Source organism: Pinus tabuliformis, chromosome 3_2, assembly GCF_031772625.1.
Source record: "Pinus tabuliformis cultivar Carrire ecotype Pingquan chromosome 3_2, CPIR1, whole genome shotgun sequence".
In the NCBI taxonomy this organism is placed as follows: Eukaryota; Viridiplantae; Streptophyta; class Pinopsida; order Pinales; family Pinaceae; genus Pinus; species Pinus tabuliformis.
In genome coordinates this window covers 556,169,813-556,176,845 of record NC_142302.1, presented here as the reverse complement: position 1 = coordinate 556,176,845, position 7,033 = coordinate 556,169,813, and the positions used below count along the sequence as shown (strand labels likewise).

Here is a 7,033-nt window from a genome sequence, read left to right as displayed (position 1 = left end):
TTTTTTAGGTTACAACCAGGTAATGGTAGCTCCCATTGATCAATTGAAAAATACTTTTAGAACTCCATGGGGAACCTTTTCCTATAGAAATATTCCCTTTGGTTTGATTAATTTTTGGGCAACCTTCGAGTGGGTGATGGATATTTCCTTTCTGGGATTGACAAACGAATTTGTTTTCATATATCCTGGCGATATCACTTTTACTCCAAAAGGAGATCTAATCACATTTCCCACCTTAGAAATGTGTTTGAAAAATGTAGGAAGTTTGGCATTTACTTGAACTCCAAAAAGTCTATCTTTGCAATCATTGAAGGAAATCTTCTAGGATGTATTGTTTATACAGATGAAATGATGATTCAACCTAAAATAAATCCGGCCATTTATAGTCTATCACCCCCCAATTCTAAAAAGGCCATGCGGTCCTTTCCAGGAAAGATAAATTTCGTTAGGCGGTTCATTCCCAATTTTTCTAAAATTTTCAAACCACTTAAAGATTTAGTAAAAAGGAATGCTAACTTTAAGTGGGGATACTAGGAGAAAAAATCTTTTTGCATAATCAAAAAGGCTATTTTTGAAGCCCCTTCTCTGATGAATCCAAACTTCTCCAAATATTTTATACTCCATACTTTTTCCTCTTATGCTCCATATGCTATTGAACTTACTAAGAAAAATGAGCTTGTTGGATAAGGTTTTCATTGATGTCATTAGCATTGTTGAAGTAAGCCCCAGTTGAAGAAATCCCTACTATGCCCTAGGTGCATGAATGGAGAATTATATTATGATGGATTTGACACATCCTAGATATTGCATGAATGAAGAAGTATATTTAGATGGAGAGGACACACCTTGGATCTCATGGTTCTACAAGCAACACATTCATTTGTGAAGTTGATGATGAGTACATTCAATATAACTTCAATATTAGTGGAATTACTATGATCATGCTCTTGACTTGATTTTAGATGTGGAATCCCCCAATGAAACACTTCTCTAAATATTAAAGAGAAACACAAGGACAGTTGCTCTCTTTTAAATTTGGAGCATGTTAATCAATTCAAAAATACAATTATTTATATGTATTCCATCAAGATGATATTCTAATTGAGGAACAAAATGAGTTGGTATAATCTGTTGCGGAGATGTTGTATGGTCTAATCCATGTTCTTTATATCTTAACAAGCAAGGAACTGAGTGTTATGCTAGAGAAGTACAAAAAGTATAGATTTTGGAAGGTGCCCCAGAGTTTTTAGCTCAAGTCAACCATTTCTCCCAGATGTTCATTTAGATATTCCCCACATAAGTACTATTAAGATATATTTCCCGAAGTTTAAATATGTATATCAAGGCAATATTGAAGGAGCATTTTTTGGAGCTATGTTTCCACACCTTTTTTTTGGTTAACATGCCCATACATCAAACATGTGAATCCCTAAAGCATATGCCATGGTCAGAGTTTGAAGAAGATAGTTACAAATATGGTTACTCAGCCATACAAAAAAGGAGCCTCATTGTCAACCATAAGATTGCTTGTTGTGCTAGATTGTGATAAAAAAATTTCCAGAATTAAAAGAAAGAATTTAATATATATTGTTCCATAGTTTGGCTCAAATACTCATCTCGACCCTCCAAAACCAAACGAAATGTCTCTTCACAATATTCAAACAAGTATAAATAAAAATTCAGACTCCTCATTCTACCCACCTAACTCATTGAAGATAAGACAGGAGCAGAGACATTATTCAAATCCGAGGTGAGATAAAAAGGAGAAAAGAAGAAAAACTTGAATATTTCCATGGTCATATTTTGAGATTTCAGCCTAGGGTTACAGCTATATATTTATGTGTGGATTTTTGTGTCACTATGGAGAAGTTATGTGTTTGTGATTACACTCTCTACAGTCTTGGCCTCTTATTAAGGATATAAATCAACCTTGGAAAGAACTAACTACAACCTCACAAAGAGTTTGATCTTATACAGGAGTAGACCTTGGATCACTATAGGACTAACCTCAAGTACTAACATCTCAAACCTACAACAAAAGTATCTCAGACCTATGGCAAGTAATTTCATATCTATGGCACCTGTACCTATGGATCTGTGACATTTTCGGACTTGTGGAGCCGTAGAACCTGAGCCTCTCACATTTGTGTCTTACAATTTGGACTTGTGGCTTTCATACCATACAGATCAATGTTTTACACATAGTTCATACCTATGGACCTATGGTGCACAAAATTTTGGACCTATGGTGGCATTGAAGTGCATAACAATGGCATAAAAAGTTTGGTGATTGGCAATTTAGTATCCCTTGAGAAAGTTCGGTGATGGGAAATTTGACATACATTGATAGAAGACTATTGGTCATTTGTTGAAGCAACCTATTGAACTTTTGGGAGAAAACTTGAAGAACAACATTGGGAACTTCTTGAATACTCTATGTAGCATATCATCTCACATCATTGAAGCACTATTGAAGACTATTACTTGAGGACTTGTTGGAGCAGATTATAGAGGATATTTTTAAACCAGATTTGGAGCAGCCCCCTCTTGTACTCTTTAGAACATGATTGAATATCTTGAAGACAAAATTGAAGCAAATCTATTGAAGTAGCCATCACAACCCTTTTGAAGGAGGAATCTCAACCCATGATAGAATTGTTGTGAAGACCTTAAACCTTGGAAAGTGTAGACATATCTTCTATCTTGAAGAAAACATTAGTGTCTTTTGAATTAGCCTCCTATGTATCTCTTGAACAAACCCTTCTTGGAACATCCTTGAATACAATTTAAAGACCATGAAACCATCATTGAAGAATTGTTAAATGTAGTATTGGAGTATATTTCTTAACTCTTGTTGAACCAGTTATCTATGAAGAAGAAACATTGTTGAATCCCTAATGAAGTAGATTTGAAGAATATTGTTTGTGTAGAAAGGAATATTCTTGGAGACACATACTAGGCTTGTTGGAATTGACCTTGATGAACTAGCCCCTAAAGTATTTTGGATAATATTTGAGGCATTTCCTGAAGAAAATCTTGGATTTATTTTCAAGACTTGTTGAACAAGATATTGGAAATCCTAAAGCAACACTAAAACCATCTTGAAGTAGAGGATTGAAGTCCTCACATAAGGTTGGAGCCTTGTGGAAAACTAAGTCAGATCATAAATTGTTGAGAGGATTGGATTCCTCAAGTAGATCAAGTTGGAGCTTGGTATAGTATAGGTTGGAGCCTAGCTTGAAATTGAAGATTGGAGTCTTTGCCTAGGGTTGGAGAACTGAAGGAATTATAATTGTTTTTGTGCAAATTGGAACTTGAATTGTTGTAAAAGAGTATTAGATTCCTCATCATTCTTATTAATTAAATTATTTTTCTATTGTACATCTTGTGCTTTGTTTTTACTAAGTGATCTTAACTGGTATAAGATAATAATTGTAAAAGAAATATTGATTCACCCTCCCTCTCAGTATTTCCAACAATTGGTATCAGATCTAGTACCTTCAAGGACAACCTAACAACTAGAAGGTAGATCCTAGGAACACAAATTACAAAGTCAAGGAAGAAAGCCTCCAAACCTTCTAAAGATGTAAATCAACTTAGAAAGTCCCTCTCATTCCATGGGACAAATTATGTACTATGGAGCACAAAAATGGAGTTCCTTTTTATGGCCCTTGGGAGTGAAGTATGGGAATCAATTGTTACTGAAAATAATACTACAGATGAGTCAAAAGAATACAATATGAAAGTGATGGAATCAATCTTGAGTGGCCTATTAGCTTCTGTAAAAATAAAGGTGGGCCAATGTTCTTTAGCCAAAATACTCTAGGAAAAACTACATAAACTTCGTAAAGAATTTGGTTTTGTACTAGATCATGTGTAACAAGAGCACAAAGATAATCAAGATATAGAGAAGATAATTGAAAACAAAATTGAAGACACCAAGAGTGAGGAAAACCTATAAGATTAATAAGCATATAAAAGAAGCTAAAGATAAGGACCCAAATCTCACAAAGGAAGAATTTGTCCCCCTAAAAGGACAAGTTCATGAAGTCGAAAAAGAAGGAAAAATCATGGCAAGCCAACTAAAGGAAAAAAATGAAGAGATAAAAAAACTTGAAGAAAATGTCATCTCCCTTAATGTCCAAGTAAATGAAGCAAAGAGAATGAAAGAATTAATGGAGAGTCAACTAACAAAGAAAGAGGAGGATTATGAAAAGTTAGAAGAAGAGATTGTTTCTCTACGGAAATATGTTGATTAGTTGAACAAGAACTTGAAGAGTTATCAAGTCTTGGACAACACCCTAAGTTGTAAAATATACCCACTTGACAAATCTGGTCTTGGATATGTAGACGAGCCTTCTAGAAAAAGTGATCCAAACCCTAAATCATCAAAGAACAAGAATGTGGAGAAGCTTGAAAGTTGTACCCCTAGCTCTAGCATAAGTAAGGAAAGGAGTCAAAATAACACTGCAAGAACCTATGCTCCGAGAAGATATGTTGATGCTATCAAAAATACAAGTAGTAATGAATATCATCAAAGAATATCAAGGTTGAAAAACGTTAGAAGTGCACCAAGACAATCCTCATCTTCTAGGTATCAAACTATATTTTTTGGTCATTATTACTCTTGTACAAATTTTGGGCAAATGGAATAAGATTGTAGAGCATATGACAGAGTCATCTATAAGGGACCCTATGAGTTCCCTATAAGTAATGTTTTCAGGAGGATACTCCAATGTGCTCTTCAATAGAAATTATTCTCCCTCATTCAAGTCCAAAATTGAATGCTTCAAATACCATAATGTTGGGAATATAGATCAAAATTGTAGCTTCAATTGGGTTCCTAGACAATCATAGAAAAAGTATCACAAAATTTTGGAGAAGGAAACATGTTGAACCATAAAAATAACATTTTGAGTGTGCCTTGAAGGATCGAGGCACTAATCCTTGCTATTGATCAAATAAAGAAGATCTTACTTATAAAATAAATGTATATTGTTAGGGGGAGCACATGTCAATGAATAATTTCTTAAGGATTTTCTCACAAAATTAGCACACTAAGGCTTATACATAGGCCATGGGAGTAAGTAGTACACTTCCAAGGCTAATATTAGATGTAATAGGAGTGAAGTATGCAAACAAAAATTTCATCCAATGTACAACTGGAGAATACCAAATCATGAATGTGAATTACATGATAAATAGTGAATATTGGTGGCATAATAGATCATATGGAGAATATTACCTAACAATTACTTATTTAGGGGGGAGTGGTCCTTGATAATGATAGGGGGAGCACTTGATCAAAAACCATTGTTAAGAAAAGCACCTCATTTGCCAATAATGTAAAATGGGGAGAGACATTAGAGAAATTTTGAGGTCTAAAATGGGCCTCCTAAAGAATATTATAAAATAATAGTGGAAATAATAAAATAAGAATAGATTACATCATCAAATTTTAGAGGGAACAAAAGAAAAAACTACTTTTTCAACTCGTATTTTCAACTTATATCCCCATGGTTTTACTCAAATTTCGAGCGAGAGCATTGATCACGTTTTTCATGTATTTCTCATTTTTTGTGTATCAAGGTCCATCAAAAGTATGAAAAGTAGGTACTCTTTGGATGAGGAATTAAATTATGCTCCAACGAGTTCTCCCACTCGAAATTTGAGTAAAACCATAGGGAGGTAAGTTGAAAATGCGGGTTAAAAGAGTAGTTTTTTGTTGTTGTTGATCTTTTTACTCTTTTATTCCAAAAATGGTGAATTATCTCCATGGTTTCCATCATCATATTGAATCCTATTGGTTTTTATAAATTTGATTTTGGTTGTACATTGTTTTAGCCCCATTTTCTACCTCAAAATTTCTCTAATGAGTAAAACGAGAGTCTCATCGTTAATAAGAGTTATGTATGTATGTTTCCATCAATGACAAAGAGGGAGATTGTTGGATAAGGTTGTCATTGATGTCATTAAAATTGTTGAATCAAGCCCTAATATGCCCTAGGTGCATGAATGAAGAATTATATTTTTATGGAGAGGAAACATCTTGGATGGTGCATGCATGAGAATTATGTTGTGATGGAGAGGACACATCCTAGATCTCATGGTTCTACAAGCAACGAGTTCATTTGTGAAGTTGATGATGAGTGCATTCAAGATAGGTTCAATCTTAGTGGACTTACTATGATCATGCTCTTGACTTGATTTTAGATGTGGAATTCCCCAATTAAACATTTATCTAAATATTTAAGATAAACTCATGGAAAATTGCTCTCTTTTAACTTTGGAGCACGTTAAGCAATTCTAAAATATAATTTTTTCTATGTATTCTAGCAAGATGGTATTCTAACTGAGGAAAAAAATGAGTTGGTAGAATTTTTTGCAGAGATGTTGTATGGTCTAATTCATGTTTGTTATATCTTGACAAACAAGGGACTTAGTGTTATGATAGAGAAGTACAAAAATACAGATCTTGGAAGGTTCCCCAAAGTTTACTGCGCAGGTAGACCATGTCTCCCAGTTGGTCATTCAGATATTCCTTACACAAGTACCGTTAAGGTATACTGCCCGAAGTGTGAAGATGTATATCAAGGCAATATTGATGTAGATTTTTTTGGAACTATGTTTCCACACCTTTTTTTATGATATACCTGAACATCAAACCTATGAATCCCTAAAGCATATGCCATGGTAAGAGTTTGAAGAAGATAGCTACAAAGATTATTACTCAACCATACAAAAAAAGGAGCCTCATTTTCAACCATGAGATTGCTTGCAATGCTAGATTGTGGTAAAAAAAGTTCTAGAATTAAAAGACAATTTAATATATATATATATTGTTGCATAGTTCGGCTCAAATACTCATGTCGACCCTCTAAGCCCAAACAACATGTCTCTTCACAATAGTAAAATAAGTATAAATACAAATTTTGACTCCTCATTCTACCCATATAACTTAACGAAGATAATACAAAAGTAGAGGCATAATTCAGATCTGAGGTGAGATAAAAAAGGAGCAAAGAAGAAAAGA

The 7,033-nt window shown here is 34.0% G+C and overlaps 2 pseudogenes; both read left to right on the top strand.

Annotated features, from left to right (window-relative positions):
* Positions 1-763: 763 nt before the first annotated feature.
* Positions 764-1,433, top strand: LOC149181732 (casein kinase II subunit beta-1 pseudogene; annotated as a pseudogene).
* A 620-nt stretch (positions 1,434-2,053) lies between these two features.
* LOC149181731 (casein kinase II subunit beta-1 pseudogene) lies at positions 2,054-6,680 on the top strand (annotated as a pseudogene).
* Positions 6,681-7,033: the final 353 nt, after the last annotated feature.